Below are 16,780 nucleotides of genomic sequence, written 5' to 3' on the forward strand. Positions count from 1 at the left end.
TGTCATAGGAGTTGATGTGTGGTAAATCTTCAAAATGTGTGATCAAATTTCTTAACGTAACAGTAGTAATAATAATTTTAAATAAAATGTATCAATATGAGAATTAAATTTGAATGTATAAATATGGCTACCAGATTAACTGTAAAAATAAAATCTTCCAGGTAAACCGGAAGAGTTGACAGGTAAGTACAGATCGCACATAAAGAAATATTACTTAGTAATATACCAAAAAAATATCACCCAATTCATATACTGCCAAAAATTTCGGATCAAATTACGGTCTCTTGGTACGGTATAACTTGGTATTACGGTATCTATATATAACTGTATTATGAGAGCAAGTAAAAATATAAGGTTTTTTTAAGACATCCAATACTTCCCATTTGCAAATTTTTAACACACACCGTTAAAAAAAAATTTGTATTTCTTTTTTGTTTCTTAATTAGTAGTCAACGTATATACAAATATAATCAAAGATTAATTTGAAGAATTTTAATTCTTAATAAAGTTTATTTTAAATCCACCAAGCAAAAAAAATTAATTGGAAATCAAGAATTTTCAGAATTTTTGTTTTTTTCATCACTTCGTATCAATTTTTAGTCCTTTCATTTGAGTCATTAACATACGCGTATACCAAAAAAAAACATATTACCGCCTAATTACCATTAATACACACATGGCTATGAATTGTTCTACATTTTCAATAAAAATAAATGAATGCGAGTGACTTGTTTGTGACGCACAAAAAAAAAAATCTTCGACATATTTTGACGAAATTAAAAATAAAATCTTTAATTTAAGTTTCAAAACCGAAACAATTTTTTATTCTTTTTAAATGAAAAATCAGACTTATTACAGACACTTAATATCGGTTACCGTTACAGCTAGCTATTTAACGGGGGATGGAGAAATGCTTTAGTCGAAAATGGACGAGCCAGACAATAAACCAGACGGTATACACTGCGTAATCAAGCTAAATATTGATTTATGTTAACCAAGCAAGATAAGAGAAAGTCAACGCGTTTAAATTTAAGTTCTAAATGTGATATTTAAAGACAAGACTGAATTCATTCTTAGCAACTATTTTAACCATTAAATATTTTATAAATAAGTTAGGGATAGCGAATAGAAATATATATTGTAAGATAATTAAATGCTTGTTAAATACATGAGACAAAACTAATTTTCACCTCGCTTATAAAACAGAATTTATGTGCCTATTTATCATTTGTAAAAATATATAATACTAGTTTAATATGCTTGCAATAAAATTTGTTAATATATGCCAAAAATTCAAATGATGCATTTAAGAGACCTTTGATATTATTTAACTAACGTTTCAATAAATTGAAATCAAAATACTTGTTTTCTAATTATATAATTTTGTGTTTAATGTTAAGGAGCAAATTTGCAAAACAATTTCTGTGCCAATCGTGCAGGAATTTCATAAGATTTAAATTAGAAAAGTTTTTTTTTTTTAAGTCAGGCTTATCTGATACAACTTTTTGGTAAATCCAACGGGTTTTTTTTTGTTTTTTTGTTGTTGTTTTTTTGGAATAAATATCTATTGATAAAATCAGATCGTTCGCATAAGACTAAAGATTCTTTTTGACTAAAATTTTGTTCAAATTGTTCTGCCTTACAAACGATTACAGCAAATTTGGCACATTGTCTGAAAAATATTTTATTTCGTAAGAATCGAGTACAGCAAAGGATGGGCAAGAGTAACATTACAAGAGGTTTGAAATAACTTTAAAAGAAAACGCCAGAAACAGGAATGGCTGAAGTTTTCTAAGCTTTTTGAATTTGAACTTTTGATCAAGAATCAAATATTGTATCCTTGAATATAAGCTTTAATGTTTAAAAATAAAGTCATTTTCATAAACCAAGAGATAATTAATAGACCAAAAAGGATATTATCAATTAATAAAAATCAATAATATTTCTTATTAGAAACAAAAAAAATTTTCTCAGAAAAAAAAATCCATATGAAAATCAAATATCCCCAAATATAAAAGACATTATTGAACTAACAATGAGCTAAAAGCAAAGAACTATTATCAATTTAAAAATAATATTCACAAAAAGACTTCCATTCTAATATCAATCAATAAAAATTAACAATATCTCTAATAACAGAAACAACTTAATTTATTGTTGCAGAAAAAACTCTTATGAAAATATAATATACCAACTACAAGTGACATTGAGCTAACGAAGAACAATAAAAAAGAAGATCATCAATTTTAAAATGAAAATGAATAATGTTATTCAATAGACTGAAATTTAAAAACATTCTAGTTAAAAATAAAACAAGCATTAATTATTATTATCTTACTTTGATTTCTTACATCCTGCACTGTGATCAAAACGTGATCTAAAAGATTAAAATAGTGTCCTTTTGATCCTAAGTGATTAAAAATATTAAAATAGAACGAAAAATTAATTATGGAATTCTTTGAAGTCATATTGCCATTCATAAAGAAGCAATAAAAACATTTCATGATTTCTCATTTTCTTGAGTTCTCTTATTTTTTTATTATTATTATTTTTCAAACAATGGAAGAAGGTAGCCATAATAAATAGCTATATAAACTTAAATTCTGAGTCAAAAAAAGAATTTATTGCATTTCAAATCAGCAGACGATTTTTAAAAAGAAAATATTAATAAATTTAAAACAGTAACAATGCATGCAAAAGGAAAAAGTGCTCAAATAGTCTTTTTATGCATATAAAAATTTCAACGATTTATCTGAAATTGAAAGAACGTAAAATTTTAAGTATTTTTTCCCTTTATTTTGACAAATTATAAAGCAAGTTATGTCAAAAATTGTGTTTAAAATATATTAGAAATAAAGTTTAAAATGTGATATTAAAACGTATTAAGCAAACGATATTTCAATTTTTGAAAAACCATTAAGTTTTAAATGTTCATAATATTTACTGAGTCATAAAAATATCATGAATATTTAAAACTTTATTACAACTTTATTCAGAGGTTTAGTTAAAATGAGTTTTGATTCAGCTACGATAAAAATTAACTAGTAAAAATATTAAAATACAGACTAGAATAATGTTTAAAAAATCAGCGTGCAGAAAGTTATGTCAAAGCGTAATTTTTTTTTTAATTTTAATCAGATGTTTTAGTAAAAAGTTTTTCTGAATATTAAAAAGCATGAAATTAAGAATTCGCCGTATTTTAGTTAATAATTACCTCTTAAAGAGAACTTTTTAAAGTTAAACTACAAAAAAATTACTAGACAGTATCTTCTTAACCACAGAGCATAGACAACTAATGAGAAAATCATTCAAATTTTATAATGATAAATGTATAAAAAAAATTCTTTACAAATTATACAACTTATATTTTTAACGACATGATTTATTTATTTTGTGATCACGTAAGCATAAATTACTGTGCTAAAACCTCTTGCATCAATTTAAAATCCACGTATCTGATGCAATATATTAATTAAACCATAAAAAAGATATCTCCAAAAAAGCTAAAATATGTAATACAGGAAAATAAATTTAAAAATAGATCTGCCACGTAACTTCAAATGAATAAAAAAGAGATCAGTATTATCAACACGAGAAGATAAAAAGAAAATTTTCCGTCGACCTTGAAGACTCCTCAAACTATTACTGAGAGCCAAGAAACGTGTCCAAGAATTTCCGTGTAAAGGGCTTGGATGATTTAACTTTCTTTTCAACTCACTTCTGAAAGCTAACTCAGAATGGTTTTAAAAAAATTTTTAATTTTCACTAAGTTAGTCGTGTATTTTTGAAGGTTTTACGAACCAGTATTAATAATTTTTTTTTAAAAAATGGCAGCAATAAGGAATGAAAATGTTTCATAACATTATACATAACTACTTTTTACTGTGTAAAATAGTTTATGGTGTATTGGAATTAATTTTGCTACATGAAGCAGTCGTTAAGAGTCATGGAGTTAAATTTTACTTCCTTATCTAGGTTAACCCACAGAGAATTAATTATATAAATACTAATTTTTTATTCATAGAATCACAAACACTTTAATTAATTGAGTCATTTTGGTAAATTTTTTGTTCATATTTTGTTCACTAAAATGTATCAACTTTTAATACTTTTAATACTAATAGTATCAACTTTTAATACTAGAGCATACAAAAAAAGAATTTTTTTTTTTTTTTTTTTTTNGCATAAAAAAAAAAAATTTTTTTTTTTTTTTTTTTTTTTTTAAGGAGTGACAAAATGGCGACACTCTCGTCCTAACTATTTTAGCGCCTAGCCATGGTAAAAAGCTTTTAATAATTAGATTGATGAGTCAATCGTTTTCCTTAATTATTTTTAATGGAATTCATGCAACTTATTGTAATCCTTTAGTTAAAGGATATTTATCCTTAAAGGTTTAAAGGATATTTTACTTACGGATATTTTACTTTTGCAATGATGCCGTGAGTTGATGAAGACAAAAGTACATTTCATAAAATACAGATTTTCAAGGACAGAATCTCTAAACATTTCTTTTGTTCTTAAATTTATTGAAAAAAATATATATAGAAAAAAAAAATACATATTAATATGTATGGCAGGCATCATTTATCCTTTTAAACTAAAGAAAAAAATTCTGAAAAGAATTGAATGTAGATTTTTTTTCTCTTTTTATAGTAAAGCTTATAATATGACGATAATATGATAATAATAATTTATAAATAAATAAAAATTTAACAGAAATACTTCTTTTACGGAAATAGAACAAAAATCTAAGATAAAAAATTTGGAATTGATTAGAAAAATTTATGTTTCGACACAAATTTTTCTAATTCTACCTAGTATAATACTCAGAAATCCAGATCATTTTTAAAGCAGCTTAAATAATGATAATTCAACTAAACTTAGCAATTTCCCATTTTTGTAACAAATATTAATTTTTTCTGAGTAAGTCTTGAATTGAAAGCAAGTTTTGAAAAATTTTGTACAAAATCACAAATGTAAAAGCGAACATATAACAGTCTTTTCTAATTTAATAAAAACAAATTTGACAGCGAATTTTTTTAAAAGTAAAATTCAATAAAACGCAATCTCTAAAATAAGACGCAATCTCTTTCATTGAACATATTTTAAAAAATGTATTATATAATTCGTAAATCTACTCACATTATTTGCATCGCTCATATTTACACCCTACTTGCTTTCACATTATGTATTTCACTTTCACAAAAATTTTGGTGAAGAAATTGAGAAGTTTCGAAGATGACTCAATTTTCGAAATAATTAATTTTATCGCAGATTTGTGTGTTCACAGTATAAAGATTAAATAAATAAATACATTTTTTAAAAAACTTAGCTTAACTAGGAGGTCTGATCTAAAAGCCAATTTAAATATTTAGAAAGAAGGGTTAATAATGAATTAAAACCACTTGCGATTAAATTCATAACTTAACTTGTCTTGGCTTAACACAAGAAGATTTAACTTTTGGTCCTGAATACAAAAAAAGAAAGAAAAAGAAGAAAACACTAATTGGGGTAGCAAATTAGTATTTAAACGAGTAAAAAATAAAAACCAATTTGCTGGTGGGAGAAGACTTTTAAAGGTATTTCCAGTAATCGTCGCTGACCTCCAGTTTCTTCGCGAATCAAATATATTTTGATGTTTCGTGCAAACACCTTCCTCAACTATGGTTCGTCAGATTTTGATAGTGTTGGGCTTTTTTTCTCGCTTTAACATTTTTTTATTCTTTTACTGCACTACATTCACAGTTGAACTCATATTAGATAACCTTAAGCAATATTTCATTACAGCCTTGACCTGAAAATTTAAATTTTCATCAACAAGCCAGTGGCCGGTAGACTCTAATGACTTAGTAGTCACTTTTTTGTCAAACCTAATGAGTCGGAGACCGATATTAATAGGTCCTTTTTTGAATGAAAAGGACCTATAGCCACTTTTTTTTTATTAAATTAATTTTTTTTTTAAATTCATGTTTAAAACAATCCATAACTATAAAAAGTGAATTCAACAATAAAAATAATATAAATATGGGACGAAATTTAGTTAAACATGCAAACTTTTAAAAAAACTTAATGTAAATATATTTGAGAAGGTAAAATACATTTAATGTATACATTACAACTTTGAAATAGGTAAATTTTTAAAGAATTCTCCTTCCCCATGAATTTAACCACCACAAATTAATGGATTCTGAAAGATCAAAATTTTGAATGGAAACATCGGACATTTTAATAAAAATTCTGTTTTCCAGTCTCTTTCTACATTCATGTACTTTTATCATTAAACGATCTTTAAATAACAAAAAGCAATAAGAAAAACAGATCGGTTGTTTATTTAAGTCGCTACTTTATTTCATTGACTCGCCACGGGGCAAGTGGTTATTTTTAGGACCATTATAATCTAATACAGCCTGTTTAGTAAACGCACGCTGTTATAGTTAGTGTAATAGTACAATATAATAATCTGTATTATTTGACTGTATAAATTAAATTACGTCAGTATTAAGGAGGTGGAATCAGTAACCAGATTGAAGAAAATTGAATTGTTGCATCTAGAAGAATCATAGAGTGAATTCTCGTATAAAAAATGAAAAAAAAAATAGCTCAGATCTAGAACTAATCATTCGAGAAAAAAAAAAATTTCAACATTCCGCTAAATCTGTTATTGTTTTCCACAAAAACTCAATACATTTTTCTAGTACATGGCATTTTCAATTTCAAAATTGTTTTTATAAAGTACTTAATCACTATAAAATTCTATTAATTTTTTTAATTACTATAATTAATTATTTCTTTATATTTTTAAACACAAAAAGTCAGAATTTAAAACATCAAATATTTTACTTTAGAAAATTGAAATATAATTTTTTTATTTTAAAAATTAATGTTCAATTCAAGAAATTTTTTTTTTATCTATAACTGCGTTAAAATTGCTTTTTTTTTTCTTTTCATTAACCTACCCAGGAATGAGAATCAAACTTGTAATTAGTTTAAATAAATTTATTACATTAAGCAATAAAGATTAAGTTCCAGATTACAAATATAAAAATTATCTCAATTCAAGCCTTAATTTTTCTAAATATTTTCTGCACTTTTTGTTTTAATTCATTTAAAAAAAAGTTAAATAATTATCTCATCGAAATGAAGATACATTTGATACATTTGCGTTTCGAGTTTAGAAATGGAGGGGGGGTTAAGTAATAGAAAAAGTGGTGCATGGAACGCAAAATATAGAAATCCTTTGATATAGCCTTACAGACCTTGACGATGGCATAAATAATGGTAGAAAAATAACAGCAACCCTGCAAGAAAGCCATTATTTAGTGAGGAATCTACGACCTATTGGCCCACTAAATACTTTGTGGGAGGGGAAAACTTAGTTGAAATTGTATCAACCCTGTTTTGGTTTCAGTTTCCCAGAACGTGCTTTAGACTTCTTTAATACGCAGGGTTCCCATTCAATTTCTGAAAAAAAATTCTCTGACTTTTCCAGGTATATCAGGGAAATTTCAATGAAAATACAAACCATATTTAATCTATACCATGCGATTTTTTATCGGAAAACTTCGATTTTTTTTAACGCCAATTAGATTTTGTAAGCAAAAACATATAAAAGAATGAGAATGGAAATATAGAAAAGTTTCACTAAAATGTTGAATTTTATAAAATATTTGTAGTAGATAGTAGATGTTAGAATTATTTAACTCGAATCTCAATAACTGATTACTGTTTCTGACAATTCTAAAACTGGTTAATTTCCAGGTATAATACAGGAACTTTCCAGGTTTTTTGTAAAAAATTGCTATTTTCCCTGCAAATTTCAGGTATTCCCTGCTCACCCGTGGGAGCCCCGATACGTTTTCATTTCTGGAACCTTTAATGATATAATATTTATTCTTAAAGAACGTGACAAAGAATCTACCATTTGAATTTCAAAAATTCTTAAATGTTTTAAATATTTGAACTTAATACTAATTGATGCGAATATAAACTAGTCTTCGTTCAAAGTTCCATGCATTTAAAATTTAAATCTTTTGCGCCAGCTTATGGAGTACAACATTATCTGAAGCATAGACTACCTGATGCCCGTGGAACGTTTTTATGTGGTCCGCGAATTGCTGGCCTTTTAGGCTTAACAATAGCTATAAAATATTAGGTTTGCGTTATTGTTTTACCGCAATAATATGAGCACAACTAGAATTATATATTTCAAATTTTATTTAACTTATTATACTTTATTTACTACTACTTTTATTATACTTTATTAAGCAGTATATAAAGTACAATAAAGTTAACTGATTATACTTCATCTACTACTCATACTTTAACAACTACTTCCATAAATATAAGACAACATAACTTATTCAAAGTAGGCTTAAACTTGCAGAGGTTTTCTACTGTTGATTTAATTTGGAAACTAGAGTTCGTTTAGGTATGAAGAGAGTGCAAATCACTGAACTGAAGCATCTAGATCAGTGGTTACCAACTGGCGGTCCGCGAAATGAAGTATATTAGTTGTCATTTATTGTGGACAATTTTCGTAAAAAATCTATATGGGTTTTAAATACTTTTAAGTTTTATATCGTCAATTTGATGTCTGTTGCATATTAATTGTTTAATACATAGGTACACATTAAAGTTATTGTAGTCTGATTTTTTTTTTAATATGCAATTAAATATTTTTAAAAATCTACTTCTTATTTTAATTTGTAATTCAATACTTTTGTTTTGTACAACTTGATAAAAATTTGACAGTAATATTTAATGTTCCTTCAAACATAAAAGAGTGCTATATAAAATTTTGATAACGTTGCGGCCCACCATTTGACTGGTGCTTTTAATTACGGCCCCCGGCCTCATGTAAGTTGGAAATCCCTGATCTAGATTCTAGAATATTACACTTGCATTTTAAAGCGATTAAGCCTTCTTAATGGAAATGAAATTTATCATATGGCCTTTGGCGACAGCATTGGGTATTAATGACTAGTTGAAAATAGCAGCAACCCTATGCGAAAGGCAATCATTACAAACCTTGGAACTACTGGCCCACTGAGATACTACGTGGAAACAGAATACCTGAATTGGTTTCGTTTTCTTTATTTCTAGTTTTAATTTTCCAAAATTTTGTTTCCGCACAATTAAACACGCACGTTTTTTCATTTATTTGCGACACATTAACTTCTACAAACACTAGAGATTTCAATGATGCGTAGTTATTTTTTAAAAATCATATAAGTAGATTTATTCACTTGTGTGTGTATAAACGGAACATTAAAAAAATAAATAAAAAATAAACCGACTGATAATGCACTCCTGGTGATCTATTTTTAAAAGATTAAAGAGGTACTATATTTCAGAATGAAAATTTTAGAACTATTTATGAAAGATGACGACGGTATTTTCTTAGTAAAAAAAGTACTTTTTCCCCTGTTCAGTTTGTAACATATTTTATAAAATTAAAATTATATATATATATATATAGTACCTGGCCAAATTATNGCATTATAATTATATATATATATATATATATATATACATACATAGACAGATAGATAGTTAGATAGATAGATAGATATAATAAATTTTTACTCTCAGCTTTCTATGAGTTATATAGTTAGTATTATTATAAAAAATCAATAAAAAAAATCAATATCTTATCAAACATATAGACAAAATTAATATTTTATGAAAAAAAATCAAAACTAACAGTTGAAAAGTTAAAATCTAATGAAAAAAATAAAATCTAAAAAAAAATAAAATCTGATTTAAAAAAGTACTATTTTTACTTTAAATTCATGATAATTTCAACAGCGGGATTCAATTGAATAAACAAGTATTTCAAACCCTTGGTATGCTAAGTGGGATGATTTGCGGGACTTGAAATCCATTAATATGGAAACAACAAATATCTACAAATCTAGAACAACGGATTCTTTCTCGCCATTTCAAGAAAAACTTTTAGCTTATTTTTCTGTCACTACTTTTTTCCTCTATATATTATGCCAAGTCACGCAAGGAATTTTTTTTTCTCTATCTTTTTCTTTATTTGCATCCTTTGCACGCCAAATGCTTTCCCTTTCTTCTCATTAAGATCGAAAACAGGTTTTTTAAGCAGTTGGAAAGCTTAACCAGCTCAATATGTTAAAATATTTTTCTGCTATCGCATAATTTTAATACTTCAGAGTCAAAAGTCATTCAAAAAAGGATAAAACTGATGTTTTTGTGATGAACAAAAGATGATAAAAAATAATAATAAATGCAGCAAATAATTTTAAAAAAATAAATGTCCTAAATCGAAATCGTGAAAACACAGGTAAGTAGTCACAAACGCATGCTTAAAAAACCAAGTAAACAATAAATAATAATAAATAAGTCCCATTAATGATGCTATCATCATGTATAGAAATGTTTTTCTATTTACCCTTATTTTATCAATGTTATGTACAATAAAAGCTTTTAGATATTTTTTAACACCAATACAAAAGAAAAAGAAAGTAAACATTTACTATACACTGTAAAAAATACCGGATCAAATTACGGAATTAAGTACCAGCACTTTTGGTGAACCATACGTAAAATCTATTTTTACCGTAAAATTTTATAGTAATTTTTATAGTAATATTCATTTTATTGGAGTGATTCAGTGATTTTACGGTAATTGTTATTATAAAAATTACGGTACATCAGATTTTTTTTGTTCCAGTACATTTTTCGGTAAAAATTAATTATGGTAAAAAAGGCCGGTACTTTTTACTGTAATTTTATCTGGGAATTTTTACAGAGTGGGATCAACAGCAAATAAACTTTTTAATCTACAAAATCTATAGTGCACCAAGAGTGAATTGATTAAAAATATACCAGGGGTTATTCCAAACTTTTAGAAAATGGAGCACTTTCGAGAATTTGTGAAAAATCTACTCATCTTATGAATACGTAAAAATAAAATCATGCTTTTGAGAGAGAAAAACAAAGTCAATCTCTTTCAACGAGTTTAAGTTTCAAAAAAAATTGAAGACGCCATTACCGTTTCTTAAAAGAAGGTTTTTTTACCGAACTCTTTTTCGCATAAAAATATTTTGTGAAAAGTTCGTAGAAGAACCCAGATTTCTCCTATAACGACCCCTGTAAGCAGTTTTGCCTTGGCGTGGGTATTCATTAGCAATACTATATGGCTATTATTACATTTCTAATGCATATCATAAGCAAATAGTAGACGATACATAACAAAACATGTTATTTAAACACGAAAAATAATATTAACAATGTAAACAACTCAAGTTAAACTTAATTCTTTTATGTTAACCCACCATAAGTTATATGAAAACAATTCTATGACTTAATAAATAACTAAAATTTTTGAACAATGTACCAGAATTTAAATTCTGGAAATGCAGCAGCTCCTTTTTTTTTCCCTAACCATTCCTCAATGAGAGAACTTTTCAACTCGCTTTTTCGCACATATGCATCCTACATATGCTATCGCAAATCCAAAATTAAAACTTAATATATTTAGAAAAGTGTCCCAAAATTAAACACTTCTATCACAAAAGGAAAGACACTATTCTATTAATTATTTCACCTTTTCTGTCGCAGTAAAAAGTAAAGTAACTGAAGTTTAACTGGGAGGACATATAACATTTAATTTGGTGCACAGTTGAAATTTAACTAGGAAGGAAACTAAACGTTAAATTGGTAGACAATTAAGGCTAAACTTAATGGACAACTGGAATTGAATTTAACGCATAACACATGGATAATCATAAATATTATAACATTTCTTTTTTTATCGAATTGATAAAACCACCATAGAGTTTATTTAATTTGTTTATGCAATATGCTCTTTCAAATGTTCTCTTTTTTAACTTTATTTTATTCCTTATAAACTTATTTATTTTATTTTTCATTGAATTATTCGTTTTCACTTATTAGTTTATCTGGAAGTGATTTAAAAATGCTATACGGCAATTTTAATTAATTTGATCATAAGATTAATTTTGCTATTAGAATTCTGAAGCAAAAAAAAATAGTTATAATATTATATCATGAGGAATGTGTTTAGAGTAATCTTGTACACTTCAAAATGAAATACGAAATATGTTGAAAGTGTGTCAACTTATGATGAATAAGAAAGAAAACCCGAAACACAATAAAAAAATGATTCTTTCCACTATTTCAAATATCTGCATGACGTAATTAAACTCCTGTGTTGACGCAAGAAAAGAGAACATCAATAAAAACACGGAACACATCACGTAAGCACCGACTTCCAGAAATAGGCGAAAACAAAGACTCTGTAGTGGCAACGACTGTATATCATTACACTGTATGTATACAACTACAGTAATCTTCCTTTAAAAAAAAATTTCTCGTTTGTTTGTTAAAAAAAAAAACAGTACACTCTCAGAAATAAAACTCTCACGTTTGACTATTCCTCAATCTTTGAGCTGTATTTCGTTAATTTTAAAAGAATCATTTCGTCACGAAATCACGCGATTTGAGACGATTCTCATACTGAGAAAAATGTTTCCTCGACTCGTAATCTTATTGCAGTGCATTATGGGATTGTTAACTAAAATGAAAACCTTACGATCGAATCTAGAATAAAGAAATAAGCCGACTGCTGTATGGTGGCCAGTAAGAACCCGAGTTCGGGTCCTGCTTCGGGCATGGCTCGTAATTTCACTCTTCTGATGATGTTCTTTCTGTCTGTCCTGCTTGCGTTGTTAGGGTAACGTTGATCTACATATATGGTGCCCGCGAAAAATTTATCAAGAATACTGCCCGTTAGATTATTATAGAAATTTTTAAACGGAGCATATACCATAAAACGGTTTCGTCAGAAACTAAGAAATTTGCACGATATTTGAGTACACATTTTAACAGTGTACAAAGCAATAAAAACTAACAATTTTTAAAATAATTATATATTTTTCTTCTATACTACTAATGCTGCAACCTACTATAGTTAAAGCGTCTCAAAAGTCAGCCTATTTATTTTTCATAAAAATATAAAAAAATCCTTTAGTATTTACACAACTTACTCGTATTTACTACTGCGGTTACTTATTTTATAGATAAAATAAAGAATTAAAAATTAGAAAACGACTTTAAAATTCAGCCATTTATATTTCTAGATACATTACTTTTTTTGTTAAAAAAATTTCATTACACAATCAAAACCTATAAAAGCTAAAGGTTTTATTTTCTTTAAAAAAATAAATTAAGCTCTTAGATTTTACACATTTTACCAAACGATAATAGTAGAAAAAAGAGTTGCCATGTTTTATTCTAAAAGTTTATAATTAACAATCAGAAAACGATTCTGCGTTCTCACTAATCTTAATGGTTCGAAAGACTAACCTTAAATATACAAATTTCATAAGTGCAGGCAATATTTTAAGTAACAAATTTCGAAACAGAAATGCTTTTTCTCTGAATAATCATGGAATGGATTGAATTCTTTAAACTCAAAAGATAGGGTGTAGCAGCAATCTGAAAAATATGGTCCCAACATTTCAGGTAGAAGAGAGTTCAAAAGTTAGGATACTTTAATGTTATCTTCACGATTCTCTTATTTCATAAGCTTCCTCCAACATATCAAGTTTCCCATATTTCAAGAATAGATAACATTTTGAGCACAATTATAAAATTCGTTTATGCAAAGATAAATAAGCATGTAAAAAATAAATTTATTTAATAACAATCGAAAAAAAAATTTTTATGGTATATAAAATTTTTTGTAATTTAAAAATATCCAATTTTAAATGAAAAAATACAAAACTTGAATGAAATCGGTCGAATAATTTCTGAATTACTTAATTCTAAATCAAAAATTATTTAAAAAAATAAAATAAAAAAAAAAAATAAAATAAAAACATTTTTTTTGTATATAAAGTTTTTAAAGATTCATACTCACTCCTGACTGACTATTAAACTACCTTTCTTGATACTTATTGTTAAAATAAATAGATAAAACTAAAAAAAAATATTAATGAAATGTACATTAAAAAAAACCTTGTGCTTCAGAAACAACGACAAAGTAATTTATTTAAGTACCTGTAATAATAATCAGAAACTTAAGAGAAGGTCAAATATTTCACACAAAAAAAAGGACACGTCAACTGTGTTTCGTATATATATTTTTTTATTATTTTTTATCCCGTTTGGAGCATACATGCTACATCATTAATTTCAAGGTCATTGAGATAATACTCATTACATTCTCTTACTAGTTGCAGCAGAGAAACATTTCACAGTCAAACATAAAACAATAAAACTGCAGCCATTTCCTCTGATTATTAACTTTTTAAAAACCCGCTTCTAAGTAGTAAGCGGTACCTACTATACATGCGTGTTCTAATTAATAATTTCAAAATTCAGTAGATTAAAACATTTCACAGAAAAACATAAAACAATGAAACTGCAGCCATTTCCTCTGAATATTAATTTTTTAAAAACCAACTTCTAACTAGTAAGCGTTACCGACTAATATATCTGTATTTTAGTTAATTTCACAATTCAGTAGATTAAAACATTTCACAGCTAAACATAAAACAACAAAACGGCAGATATTTCCTGATTATTTTTTTTAAAAGCAATTTCTAAGTAAAATCTTTCAGTGTTACCCGACTAATTCATTTGTGCTTTAGTGAATTATTTCAAAATTCAGTTAATTAAAACATTTCAAAGAAAAACAATAAAACGGCAGGTATTTCTTCTGATCATAATTTTTTAAAGCAATTTCTATGTAAAAAAATTTTAGTATTACACCCTCATACGTTTGTATTTCAGTTAATTATTTCAAAAATCAAAAAAGCACATTTTTAAAATTCATTGCACATAAACTTTTTAAAATTAGTGAAAATCAAAAAAAAAAANAAAAAAAAAAAAAAAAAAAAAAAAAAAAAAAAAAAAAAAAAAAAAAAAAAAAAATTGTGGAAATTTTAATATAGATAAGACGCAATAATATTTTAACAGAAATTTTTATATTTTATTTTTTTAATTCATTTTTAACTTTTTAGAGGCAGAAATGCATTTGTTTTTATTTAAATTGATAAATTGAGGGAGAAACACTGGTATAATTTCCGGATATAAGTAATATAAATTCATCAGTCACGAAGTTAACGTTGTTTAAATGGATAATTACAAGATAGAACGATTTAACAAGAATTGGTACTATATATATGAATTCTTTACTTTAAACAATATACATTATCCCTTATGAATTGAAATAAATTCCTAAATAACTTTTTAATACACGTTAGTAATTATTTATGCGTGAAATAAGATGTCAACAATAATGATTAATAACAGTTAGTTATAAGATTAATAACAGTTACTAAATCGAAATTTTAGAAAACAAATTTATCTGATTAGAAAAACGATTTTTTAATTATTAATGTTTATTTTCCCAAAATTACATCCAAGTAGACATATCGATTTTGGATTATTATGGGTTTTGGATCAAAAATGTTTTACGCATTTCGGATCAGCTGTTCATCGAGAAAGTAATACTCATAAATAATAACAAATAAATAATATTAAGCACTGTTCATTTTGTTGTTTAATAAATTAAAATAATAAGTGAATATTTATATAGTTATTTAATTTGCTCAATAATACGCATATGGAGTAACTTCCAACCATAAAATGTAATTTATTTTCGCGAAAATTATGAGTTATTTTGGGAACCGGACAAAACCTTTTAATGAAATAACTAATGGACCACATAACTATATTTTAATAAGCAAAAAAAAAAAAAAATTTAAAATTGTGCAAGGAAAGGGAAAAATTCATTATCTGGATTGCTTTAAAATTTATCAGCTGGATTCTGGTAAAACAATTAAAGATAATACTAGATGATAAATTGAATGATTACATCTCAATTGTATTTTTATTTTAAGGACTTCGATAAATACTGATACCATGACAAAACAGTTAAAATTCAGTTTTAAAGAACCTTCTGTTTAGTGTGAACGTGGCATCTGATATACTCGAGGAATTGTTTTTAAATTTTTTAATAAAAAATTTAGACAGTAAAAATTTTAAAGAAAGAGTTGACTTACCGATTCTTTGGCCATATATCAACTAATATTCACAGTGAAAAATGAATAAAATTTTTCACAATTTTTTTTCCTCCAATAGAAACCGCCTCGAAATTTCTAGTTTTGGTGTCCGAATCCTGCGCATGGCTCTAAAACTAGGAATAGCAAACTGCGTCATACAATACCTTAACTGCGTAGATATTGAGCAGGAAAAAATTATTCAATGAACATTTTCATCTTTGAGAAGTCGAAAAAAATTTTTTTGCTAAACGAGCGATTTTTTTTTTAAAAATTAAAAGCACTCGATTAAAAAGCGGTGTATTAAAATTTAGAAAAGACTTTTTGACTTCTCTACGTTTTAGTTTCGCGCGCTTCGCAACCCTTTTTCTTTGGCGTCAATGTCAAGATCATCCCGTACATCAACGTGAGAAAAGGGTTACCGCTTATCTATTTCTTTCGCCAACAGTTTCGCCAAGTATACAAATACCGGTGATGGATCGTGCTGAAACACCTGGGGCAAAGAAAAGATTTGTTCTTAGATTAGAGAGTAAAGCGCCATCTGATCAAAGTGTCGTAAAATTCAGAATTATTTTTTTTCTTCTTTTTTTTTGTAGAATTTGTTTGATGACATTAAATAAGTGAAAACATATATAAACTAATTGATGCATGTAAAAATGCGATTCACGCGTTTTAAAGAGTCTAGAAAAAAAATAGAATAGATTTTAATTTTTGTAACTGAT

General features: G+C 26.5%; 1 long non-coding RNA gene across 1 annotated transcript in view; it reads right to left on the reverse strand.

Moving 5' to 3' along the window:
• LOC139425530 (uncharacterized) overlaps window positions 1-16,483 on the reverse strand; it is a 96,144-nt gene extending 79,661 nt beyond the window's left edge. The window contains exon 1 of the long non-coding RNA XR_011636714.1: window positions 16,062-16,483. This is a non-coding gene — a long non-coding RNA (uncharacterized lncRNA). The remainder of the gene's footprint in view (window positions 1-16,061) is intronic.
• Window positions 16,484-16,780: the final 297 nt, after the last annotated feature.

Source organism: Parasteatoda tepidariorum, chromosome 5, assembly GCF_043381705.1.
Source record: "Parasteatoda tepidariorum isolate YZ-2023 chromosome 5, CAS_Ptep_4.0, whole genome shotgun sequence".
Classification (NCBI taxonomy): Eukaryota; Metazoa; Arthropoda; class Arachnida; order Araneae; family Theridiidae; genus Parasteatoda; species Parasteatoda tepidariorum.